Source organism: Pygocentrus nattereri, chromosome 6, assembly GCF_015220715.1.
Source record: "Pygocentrus nattereri isolate fPygNat1 chromosome 6, fPygNat1.pri, whole genome shotgun sequence".
Classification (NCBI taxonomy): domain Eukaryota; kingdom Metazoa; phylum Chordata; class Actinopteri; order Characiformes; family Serrasalmidae; genus Pygocentrus; species Pygocentrus nattereri.
In genome coordinates this window covers 20,522,373-20,534,726 of record NC_051216.1, presented here as the reverse complement: position 1 = coordinate 20,534,726, position 12,354 = coordinate 20,522,373, and the positions used below count along the sequence as shown (strand labels likewise).

The 12,354-nt window shown below is 39.4% G+C and overlaps 1 protein-coding gene across 4 annotated transcripts in view; it reads left to right on the top strand.

The window, feature by feature from the left end:
• Positions 1-12,354, top strand: part of tanc1b (tetratricopeptide repeat, ankyrin repeat and coiled-coil containing 1b) — a 153,462-nt gene that overhangs the window by 92,279 nt on the left and 48,829 nt on the right. Inside the window, exon 1 of one of the 4 annotated variants that reach the window (XM_037539215.1) lies at positions 10,935-11,034. The exons of the other annotated variants lie outside the window; for them this stretch is intronic. The gene's annotated coding sequence lies outside the window, so the exon portion shown is untranslated. Of the gene's footprint in view, positions 1-10,934; positions 11,035-12,354 lie in introns of those variants that run through there. 4 annotated transcript variants of the gene reach the window in all.

The window sequence follows — 12,354 nt, the reverse complement described above, 5'->3', positions numbered from 1 at the left end:
TGATCTTGCTGCATGTGTAGCTGCTCTGGACTTTGGATCTCATTCTAATGCTTTTATTGGTCAAGCTATGTGTGGGCAATTGAGCACCTATGTCAGCAGTGGATGCATCTTAGTGGCTGAATTTACTGATTAGAAGGTGTGCCTATTCATGCAGACATTCTGTTCCATACAAATGCCATGCAACTTTGCCACACTATTTAAGGATTTTTTTTTCTGTTTTGAAGAGAAGAATCAAAACAAACAGTTAGATATTTAAGACAGTCCTTCAGCATAGAGTACCAGTACTCTGGAAGCATTAACTTTATTAGTACAAACTGAAATATTATCTAATTATATGACGGCAACATATAGAAAACATCAGTGTATTGATTTTTGTGGTACTTCGCAGTACTGCAAAGACATTGGTTAAGGATTAATAGTATAGTCACAAACACACAGTTAATAGTGAAGTCTCCTTTATCAAACAGGAAACCTTTGGATGCAGGAGACTGTGTGACCTGTGAAATGATGACTCTGAGACTTCTAATCCTCATAGAGAGTGAGAGAGAAGGACAGGAGAATGCTGAAGTAGATGGCCTCTCTGTCTTGCACCTACAGGGCTTGAGTGCAAGACAGGCTAATGGAGACCACAAATGTGTTTGAGTGTGTATGTGTGTGAAGAGAAGGAGCTGGGGGTGACCCGTCTTTCCTACAGGAAGGCCACATTCTGGGCAGCTGTACTTATGTGTTTGTGTTGAGCTGACTGGACAGTTCAGTGAATTGTAAGACAGCTTCATATTAGGGCATAGTACCGAAGGGATTGAAAATTCTAATGACTGTGAATTGTCTTATCTAATTTTATTTTTGTACATATGTGTACATAGTTGTTTTAGTTAAGCAGTGCTTTATTGACTGATATAATTGTAAGTCAACTGCGTATTGTAAAATTTGACCGATTCTCAGTGGTCATATCAAACAACAGAAACTTTCAAATTATAAATAAATAATTTAAATATTATAGCACTGGGGATGGAGTTACCCAAAATTTGTATTATTTTGCTTGCCTGCAAACAAGTCATAGTCAGTGATGGAAACATACAGCATGCATTCCCATTGAAAGATAAAACACCTAATTACACACTAAATATCTCCACAGCTGAATTCTGCCAGTTAGCTTTTCTTTTTCCATCCTGTGTGCTACATCAGGACTATAAAATACTGAAAACAAAATACACAGGACAGGGATTCATCTGTGGCTAACTCACCGCAGAACACATTTGATTTTAGCTGTTACTCAAATACAAATTGTTGTTTTCTCTGTGTATGTAATTTGACCATCAGTTATTTGGTGTGGCACTTTTAGCCTATTAGCTAATGTTAGTTTAGCTAGTAGGCCACAGAGCTCAACACCACAGAACAGATTAAATTTTCCCATCCGACACCATTTACTTCACTCACTTAGGTTTGAATCTTTATCATCCAAACTTGTAATTTCGGTTAGCCCGAATCAAGTCTGCTCTGTGATGAGGAGAGCTTTTATGACGCTGGCGAAGCTAATGCTTACCAGCTTCTCCGTTGTAGCTAGCAGCACCGTTTAACATTTAATTTGTCAGAGTGATGGCCTGACGATCATGGACTGCAAGCATATATCTGGTGGCCATGTAATCACACTGAGCTTATTTGTCTAGTTGTTTTCTATTTAGAAATGTAGGATGAGATGCTTTTCTATCGCTTAAGATTTTTTTTGTTTTGTTTTGCACATTTAATTTTTTTTAGTATACCAGTGTAATATTTGGAGATGGCCTACAGACATAAAGAATACCGCTTGACCCTAGTTAATGCACTGTGGGAGAGCAGTCCTGTGGTGTATTCTTGCTGTAGTGGGTCTTTCAATGTGTGTGTGTGTGTGTGTGGGTGGGTGTGTGTGTGTGTGTGTGTGTGTGTGCGTGGGTAAAATATAGGAAAACCTTGCTGTGGGTCTGGAGGTGTGTGCTGTGGGTCTGGAGGTGTGTGCGTGGATCTTCAGAGTCATTTGAGGGTTTTGTAACTTGTACTCACTCACTTCACGTCCTGTTTGGCATTAGTGAACAAAGCATCAATCTTTACTGTGCATTTGATAGATCCATAACGCTGCTGCACCGCTTCAGAACTGCAAACTCTACATCATCAAGACGTACTCATTCAGTCTCACACACATGAATACCTCTCTCTCTCTCTCTCTCTCGTACTCTCTCTCATAAACTAACTCTTAAATCCTCTCTGGCAGACTGAGGTCACACAGTCTAAATAACTGCCTTGTCCTACCCTAAAGTCCTCTGAGTCGCATCGCCATGGCAATGTGTCTCCGCCCCAGGTCCTGACAGGATGATGTCATAGTTAGGCAGCAGAGTCGCACCTCTAATTTTATGGTTGGCTACTGTGCCCTTGAAGAGGAGCATGGCAAGGACAGGCAAATATGGCTTCATTATTGACTCCACAGAGGGCTCCACTCCGAAACACAGATAATGTAGCATTTATACTCTGTCATATTGGAGAGACTTTAAAAAATATTTAGGATTTGTTGTCGAGAAACTTAAAAAGGATTTCTCGACTTCATGTTTCATTTTGAACTTCATGTTTCATTTCCATGTCGCTTTAGGTTATTTAACCCAAACAGATCTTTTTAACCTGCCATAATATGTATTTTTGTGGCAAGATGCCTACCTTCTTTAGTTTACTCTGTCTTTTAAACAATTCTAATGCTCCACATGAGGAGCAATCCCTGTTGACTTTTATAGCAGTAATCCTGAACTTATATAGTGATGTAGTGGAGAACTGAGACTCAAACCTAAGCCCCCAGTTAAAGCCATAAATGCCCCCCCCACAAAATTGTTCAATCCTGTTGGTGGTAGTGACAGAAATCAAATGATCAGGCTACCACTTGTATTTACAGTCAATGACATAATAGAACTTTACTAAGGCCTAGAGTCTTTCTCAAAATTGATCCAATCCGTTGAAAATTAAAATAATTAGCCTACTCCACTGTATATTTGACAACTCTGCAACATTGAAAATGAGGGTCACCCTCAATATTCTCTGAGGTTAAATAGACATTAATTGATTGATTGTTTACCAAGCACATACAATAGATGATTGCTGCATCGGGAGTCTTGTCCAAGGACTCCTATTGTGGCATTCTCTTTTAATGTAGCAGAGGTGTGCTGCCTCAACTGGTGGGTGTTAGGGAATTACTACCCTTACTGAACACATGTGAACAAAGCTAAACTACTGATACCAATATATTGTACACCCACATGAAGTATCTTTATCAGTGCGGGTGATCATATAATGCTTGGATTGTGGCACATTGTAAGAGTGCTAGACTAGACTACAATGGAGAGGCCCTCCTGTTCAGTCACACATGGCCTTGTACAACTGTCCTGATACTCCTGTGAGCTTTCACACTTTGTTTCTACTTTGTTTCAGTCTGGCACCCCTGCCATTCAACCATTTGTGCATGTTAGTATAGCCACTTGCCATTGAGCAAAATCATTTCTAAAGTATTTAATCAATGTTTAAATGCACTTAGTTAAGATAAGAGCAAAAGCATGTTTTCTGCAGAAGAAATTGTTTAGAGCATGTTCGATAGACGTAGTTCTTTCATTTATTTCTTTAATTTCTGCCTTAGGGCAGGAATAAGACAACATCCATTGCATCCAGAACAGCAGCAGCCACAGTTATGATTTCTTCTGCTCAGGCTTGTTCATATTTTCAGTTTCTGCAGGGCATAATTTGATTCTTCTTTCATACAGCGTTAATGATATTCCAACAATATATTACTCCTCATAGCAGTGTCAAATATAGGGTGGGAAACCTCTTTACTTTTGCTATTGAACGAAGTCATGAGTCACAAATGCAACAGATTGTCAGTCGCTTATAATAAATAAATTAAAAAAAAGGAAACACACAAAACCATATGAATACTGTTCAAATGGATTTTATTATATAATGCATAGTGACCCTATGATATGCCATTTTGATGCATTTTTTATATTATTTTATTGTTATTCTAAATAATCAGCTGGAATATTTAAGGTGCTTAGGAAATTATTTTAGTAGCTTCGGTGCACACCATATGAGTAAATAGTGACTCGTTTACACTTGCAACCTAACAAAAAAATTTTTGGACCAACCTTCATCAAGGCTCCTGAAATACTGGAGAGTGTCTATTAGACACAACTGTAATATAACCTGAAACTCAGACCAACAGCTGGTCCTAAACAAACTTGTAGAAAATAAGAACAACTGCATGTAGTTACTCTACAGCCATACACGCAGCTGCATTAGTCAGTCAGCCATTCTGCCTTTGAAAAAAGAAACATATACAAGAAAAAGTGTAACAAATAGAACTATATAGGAGATAGTTGGTGGGGCCTTCCTGCAGTGTTATTACATCCAGTAATATATCATGTAAAAAAAATTAGACACCATTGAGCCTAAAGGAGAGAGAATAAAGATGGATGCAAACGTATCTTTGTTGTTGAAAGCTCCGTGTTAAGAGGCTTATTGTAGTATGAGTGTGAGAGGAGGGCAGCAGAGGCCAGATTGTCTTCAGCTTTGTGTGTGTAATCAGAACAGCAGAGGCTACAGAGAGCAGTGTAATGAATGCTGGACACACAACATCTGCACAGAATCAGTGATGCGTTTTTCCCATGATGTGCTATGAATGAAGAAATGTGGGAGTACATACTCAGACTGGTGGATTGGTTGGGTTATCTGGTGAGAATTTCATGTCAATAGCACCTTTAGAACTATATTTACTTAGAAAATTGGTGACATGTTCCATACTTATTTCATCTGCTGTATTTAAAGAACCCATATCATCAAAGCTCCTGAAATAATGGAGAGCATCTGTTAGAAAGGACCATACTATAACTGAAACCCAGGCCAACAGCTGGCCTTAAACAAACATAGAAATAAGAGAGACTGTTGTGACAGAATCATTTATGATATTTTTGTAAGTCCCCCTTTTAACTGACTGAAGTAAATGACTAAGTGCATCATCTCATAGTAGGACATTTCCACATAACTGTTCCTCACACTGTGTGGTTGAGTTGGAGAGTCAGGAAAGTAGGACCAGCTCACTGCTAGATCCGAACCAATTAGGATTTTTAAGACCAGTACTGATTTCGATGTTTGAGGATTTTAAAAATTGATTTATTTTCTATTTGGTTTTTTCCAGAAATATGTAACACAAAAAAATATTTTTCCTATCATTTGTTCTGTGTAGTTATATAGGAGTCCTTACCAAGATAACATGACATAATGCAGTTTAAAAATAATCTTTGGGATTCCACACTGTAGTGTTGCGAACACAAATAATCTTTTGGCTTATCGTTTAAAGAATTTAATACTTTACATGCAGGAGCATCTGAATATGGCATGTGACTCATAACTACATCATATTTTTTTGCACTCTGCGCTCTAACAAAATAGTGCCCTTACAATAAGCACACAACACATTTGAAAGAGCCTAACCTAATATAGCAGTGAACATCATTATGAGAATTTGCCAGAGAATTTTTACAAGTCACAAGCTTTGTCCGTTAGAACCGTTGTTAATTTACTCACTAAAACTGCCACTTTATTTCTTAAATAAATCTGCAATCAAGTTTGTCTACAACTCAGTCTACACCACTCCACTGCTGTAACGTTAAACATAGGCTAATTCTGATGTTTGCCTGACAGTACTGGCTTTCATGTTACTGTAGTAAAAGCGTTCATGGCTGACATAAATGTTTTAATTCCCATTTATCGGCCGTTACAAATGCGATGCCGATCTGCAAGTATCTCATATCAGCTGTTAATATCTGCGTGCTGATTTATTGGTTGGCCTCTACTCCACACACAGTGATTATAATGGACCTTTTCAAACGGGAGAAACAGCTCAACGTGACTGCAGAAAAACAAAGATTAATTTCATTGTCATTTACAAAAGAGAAGACATGCTTTTCCCTTTTTAAATGTTTTATTTATTTATTAATTTTTTTATTAAAAAAAAATATTATTTGGGACATAGTCATGCAGTGTCTCCTGCTTTGTTCCCTGCTTTTTTGAAAACTTATCACATTTAAATAATTGAAAGAGGCTGGAATGTCTTAAGCTATTCATTGTATTTAGTCATGAGCAGTCTATTACATAGTAACCGTAAAGCCTTTGTGTTAACTAACAGCTGCTTTTGTTGTTTGAAACCCCTATTTTAATATCTATAATTTAGTCATAATTTCTTCATGTTCCTTTGAGCTTCTGATGTTTAAGATATGATTGGATGGTACAAAATATGCATTTAGTGAAATAAAAAATCATGTGTTGAAGAAGCACAACATGCGTGAATGTTGTTTCAGCAAATATGAAATGTGCTGAAGCATATGACTTGATAAAGTGTGCAGAGTTTCAGAACTGACCTTTCAGAACTGTGCAAATCAAAAGCACGATTGCATTGCAGAACAGTTCAGCCACTGCAGTCCAGGACTGAAAACACCAAGCTCACTGAAGAGATTATTCGATTAAAGGAAACTGCCAAAGCTAAAGCAAGCATGTCATCAGGATCCGGTGAATCTATTGGTCATCCAGTGCTGGAATGGCTCTGTTCTTCTCTTTTATTGCGGTATGACTGTGTTATGATGATGGTGGGTGTAGGCTTTGTGGAGATAAGTTCTTCTGGGATTTGTACATGAAAGATTCTCCAGTGATCATTCCACTGCAGGGATGCCTTAAGAGAGGAGAGACTGCTCAAATCAATATCTCTCTCTCTCTCTCTCTCTCTCTCTCTCTCTCTCTCTCTCTCTCTCTCTCTCTCTCCCTCTCTCTCTCTCACCACTCCTACCTTAGAAGTAAAAGAAGGATGAAAGGATTGAGGGAGGAGTGACAGAGAAATAAAGAAAGAAAGATAAAAGGAACATATATGCCTGCAGTCTGCAGAAATTGTAAATCATAATGCAGTTTCTTTGTGTACCTGTATGTATTTTCAAGGGTCTCTGAGTTAGCCAAGCATTTTTCATCAAGGGTAAGTGGGGATGGTAGGAAGGGAGGGGAAGACATGATGTTATTGGTGAATTACTATTTTCCCCCCATGCTGGAGCATAGTGAAATAATAAAAAATTAGAAGACGTTTTAGAGTTGGGCAAAAGTCATTACATTTTTGATGGAAGATGAATCTTTTTTAATTTGAGCAGACATGTGAACATGTGATGGTAAAAGATCAGTTTTGATTTCAACTCCTCAAAGACTGCCTTATAAATGTTTTAGGAGGTTAAAGACATATGCTGACAAAGGTCACTGTAAAATGCTGAGAACTTTGAGGTGCATTCTGGTCCCTGGGGAAGAGTGGAATGTCCTAGCAAAGTCTAGGTGAAGAGGACCAGACTGTTTTGCTTGTAATGTTACCTTGATGTTATTTGTTGAGGGCTCTTTAGAAAGCCTTATGTTTGTTGTGGTCATGACCAAAATGAACAGTTTGAAAACATGCTATCAGAACCAAGCTCAGAGGGTTCTGGTGGTTGTATGGCCATCCAAACAAGGGCAGATAGTTGAGGTGGGCTTCTTTTCATACCTGCACACCTATGCTACGAGCTCTGAACTGTACAGTTTGGAATGCAGCTTAAGTAGCGCGGCTTGCTTAGAAAGTCACATTCTGTTGCTGGGAACCAAATTCAGTTTACAGCTATCCATGGCCTTGGGGTCACAATTCTTTCTCTCTTTCTCTCACCCTCTATCTGTGTGTCCTTTTACTTACTGTGTTACTATGACCTGTCAAACTGAGATCTCTGTAGTAGGCATGAGTTTCCATGCCACAGGCTGTTTGGCATGCAGATGAACTGGCACCTGCAGTGTTCTGTATTGTGTACTATAGGTTCTCATATGAGAATTTGTTTTGGTATCCCTCAATTAAACAAACCACTCTGAATAGCTGGCAACCAAGACATATTGGAAAGAGCTACATATTTAATAACTGATCCATCATCACATGGTCATTCAGACACCTCCTCTAAATACGACTACCCAGGATGCTTAACTACAGCTGAAACTGCCAACTGTTTTGAGGAATAAGAAGAAATCTTCTCAAGGGTAAAAGACTTTGGCTTTTGGTTTGTTTACATTGAATCAAAATTATAGCATCTCAGTAGGATTTATCAAGCGTTCCTTGATAATTGATAATTCCTAATAATTAGCAAGCAAAAAAATTGTTCTTTCTCTTGTTGCTTGCAGTGGCCAATATAGATCCTTCTCATAACAAGGATTAGAACAAGCCACATTTGTCAGTGTGGTCCTGTGGCCGGAGATTTTAGGTGCAGACACTCCCACCAGGGCCAGGTGTGCTGCGTGTCTTGGGATACCCAACTCCACATGTCCAGACAGCGATAGCCTTACCAGACTCCTGTGATCACTGTGCTTGTTTCTTTCTCAAGTTCCCAATGCAGGTTAACATGCTAAGCTGATCTCTCTTATTCAGACACACTGTTGAGATCCACACCTGGATGAACCAGCTTAACTGCTTGGAGGAATCTTAGAAAAATTTTTTTTGATACCTGCTTCCTGCTGAGAATGTGAACAAAAAGGAAATATATGGCCATCGAATACTGCTTTTTAAGTCCTTAAGGCCAACTTGATCACCTTCCATCAGCTCACCGTTGCCCCTATAGTCTTCTCTGAATATTTGCACTTGAGCACATAGCAACAATCACAACTGACGGCTGACACGCATGCTTTCTGTGCCTGTGTGAAAAGACACAGCAAGCCTGCCATTACCCTGTGGATGTGAAGTTACAAACTATTAAAAGTGTTATTCATATACATTTGTGGCATATGTGCATGTGGTAAAATAAACATTACCTCTTGCAAGTGAGAAATGGTTCTATCAGCTAACGATAGTAGTTCACTAGCTTGTTTTGCTTGTGTTATTGATTATACTCAAGAGCACAGACTGAAAAAAATTGGGGGGCATGTTTTTGAAAAGGCGCAGCCTTGTTTGCGCTGGATTTTGCTGCAAACTGGCAGCAAAATTTTAACAAGTTGTTACAAGACTACATCTGGCCCTGTGAGACTAGTCTTCCCCTTTGGGTTAAAGGCTTTTATCTTGTTGTTTGACTCTCAGAAACTGCAACAATTCTATATGCATATACTATAAGCTATGTTTGTCTAGACAGGACTGAGCAGCTTTTAGAAACAAACTCATACTTTATATGGAAGAATAATTATTACTAGATAGATAGATTTGTACTTTTATTAATCACAGAGCGAAACTATTTTATTGCGGCAGCATACACAACACATAAATAAAATGGAAGATAATAAACGGTCCTGTAACACATAATACAGACACTTCTAAAATATAGGACACAGTATTAAAAGATACACTCTCCTGTAAACATTAGTAAGTTTTAGTAAAGCATACAACATAAAACCAACATAAAGAAATATATGCACAATATATAAACATTTTTATATAGGTTAAGATTTGTGGCTTACTAAATATGATTAGTGTGTGCAATTAGCATTAAATGTGCTGAAAGCACTGAGATAAACGTAAATAAAAAATACTGAGTTAGTCAAGTGAGTTACTGCATTTAAATATGTACCAAGATGCATATTGACACTGAAGTATCCTAATAAATCCTATTTCATCCAAGATATATCTATATTAATATGAATAAAATAGTAAGATAAGGTGCAGAGAATTTAATGAAAACACAGAAGAGTATTGTATAGGAAGCTTGCACAAATTCAGATCATTTAACTTTTACTGACTACACGGCCATTTAGATAAGTAATGTGTGTTAAATTTGAAAAGGAGATTTTTTTTTTCTGTAAAGCTGCTTTGTGACAACACCTGTTGTAAAAAAACACTATATAAATAAACTTTGACTTGAATTCTTGTGTGCAAGTTCTGATGTCTGGAAGAGTGTGTTGTGTGGTGGTCATTGATTTCAGTGTGTGCTGAAACAGGTTTGACCCCAGTTCGCTTTTTTCCCCCCAGCTCTGTCCATCGCTTATGTTCCATGCTGTGCAACAGGAGCTTCAAGAGATGCCAGTATTCAACTTGTGCCTTCCGAGTCAGGGCTCATTTGTACACAGACATGCTTGCGTCTCTGTGAGAGCCTCACTGCAGCTCAAAGATGCAGCGCTCTCTCTCTCTCTCTCTCTCTCTCTCTCTCTCTCTCTCTCTCTCTCTCTCTCTCTCTCTCTCTCTCTCTCTTTCTCTTTCTCTCTCTCTCTCTCTCTCTTTCTCTCTCTCTCTCTCTCTCTCTCACTCACACACACACACACACACACACACACACACACACACACACACACACACACGTGCACTGGTTCCTCCCCCAGTGACTCGTCTTGCATCAGGGAATTATCTCGCGCTCTTTGGCTCTTCCCTCCTCTCATTCATTCTTTCATTTATTCATTCATTCTCTTTTCCTGCACTCATGCTTTCTACAGCTATGTTTTTTTATATTTCTGTTTATATTTCTATTCACATTTATTTTTCCCCCCTTTACATTTCTTTTTATAGGACTCTTTCTCTCTGCCTCCCTTTTTCCCTTCCTCACCTCTGTTCTCTTTCTCTGGGACAATCATTGATTAATTACTCTGCCGCTACTCAGCTCAGAGCATAATCAGTCGCTCGGTTGACAAAGAGCCTCTTCCACATTTCTACTCTTTCCCCACCCTCTGTCTACTAACGCTGCAACGTTAGTTCTCAGATCTTTAGTATCAGATGCGCTCTCGCGCTCTCTCTCTCTCTCTCTCTCTCTCTCTCTCTCTCTCTCTCTCTCTCTCTCTCTCTCTCTCTCTCTCTCTCTGCTGAATCCTCAGTAGCGACTCTGTCTTGGTGCTCTAGTCACCAGTTGAATGCGGGGCGAGAGTGAGTGGATATGGAGGTTTTTGCACGTTGGGGCGGAAGGCTTGCTCGCTCACCCTGATGAGATAGCTCTCGGGGGGGAGACGTTCCCTGCACCTCCTCCCTGTCTGTGACGGGGAACAGCCTCTGTCCTCCACGACTGATTGTTCTCTTCCATCTCTGTGAGTACTGAAGCTGTAGGAACTCTGGCCAGGGCAAGAGTTGTTCAGAAAGAGGCAAAGGGAGTTTGCTTTAGTGCTCACAGGTTGTTGGCTTGGGGTGTTGCTGAGTAAGAGCGCACCATAGTTCAGAATATTTGATTGTTAAAGATTCTGCCTGTGATTGTGCACAGTAGTTGAATAATGCAGACAGATAACTAAGAATGTTTGTTTCTTTATGGACTTCTATGGTGTGTTAGAATATAGAAGGACTGCTTTCAGGTCAAAAAGACTCAACTAATCTTTGTTTTCTTCTCATGCTCTCTCATACTCTGTCTCTCTCTCTCTTTTTGTTTTCCCCTCTCATTAGTTAGCTGTTGTTCACGGGGGTCATTACAGCTCAATGCAGCATTGTTTGAAATAGGACGCGCATGCATGTATGCATATATACGTGTGTGTGTGTGTGTGTGAACATGGAGGTGGGTGTGCTCTCACTGACCTGGTTCCTTTTACGTTTAGAGTTCCTGCCTCTGTCATGAGCACTGTTAATGAGCAATGATGTCATTTTTGCCCCATCCTCATTTTTGCCACTTTGATGGGATTGCTGGTTTCTTTAGCTCTGTTTATTCTCTCGCACAAAGTCATGGGGGCAGTCGTGGGAGGTTAGGGATCTGGCCCTGTGACCGGAAGGTTGCCGGTTCGATCCCCAGGGCTGACAGTCTATGACTGAGGTGTCCTTGAGCAAGACACCTAACCCCCAACTGCTCCCCGGCGCCGTGGATAGGGCTGCCCACCGCTCCGGGCAAGTGTGCTCACTGCCCCCTAGTGTGTGTGTTCACTAGTGTGTATGTGGTGTTTCACTTCACGGATGGGTTAAATGCGGAGGTGGAATTTCCCTGGTTGTGGGATCAAAAAGTATCACTTAATAACTTAATATATGTTGGTGTGTGTGTTTGTTCAGGAACGCTTAACTGAAGAGCATTATTCAAAAGGCTACATGCCACCTATGGAAGCTTTTTCAGCTGACATAAATCTGCATAATCTTTTATACATCACTTGTCATAAAGGATTTGTCACCTCAGCCATTGTTATGACAACTGATGCTTGTTGTAATGATCCTTTATAGATGTCTATAAAGGTTTCCCAGTTATCATGAAAGGCTAATGAAGGTATTGCATAGCCTTATGAACGGCACCTTTAGGTAAAGTGTTACTGTTTGCTCTTTTGGCAACATAACAGCACTTGCTTACATACTTGCTTACATTGTAGCTCTGTGTTAACTTTTTTTTCTTTCTCATGCTATTGTTGTTTATTTATTACTTAAAACTCACCTTTTCTCTTTCT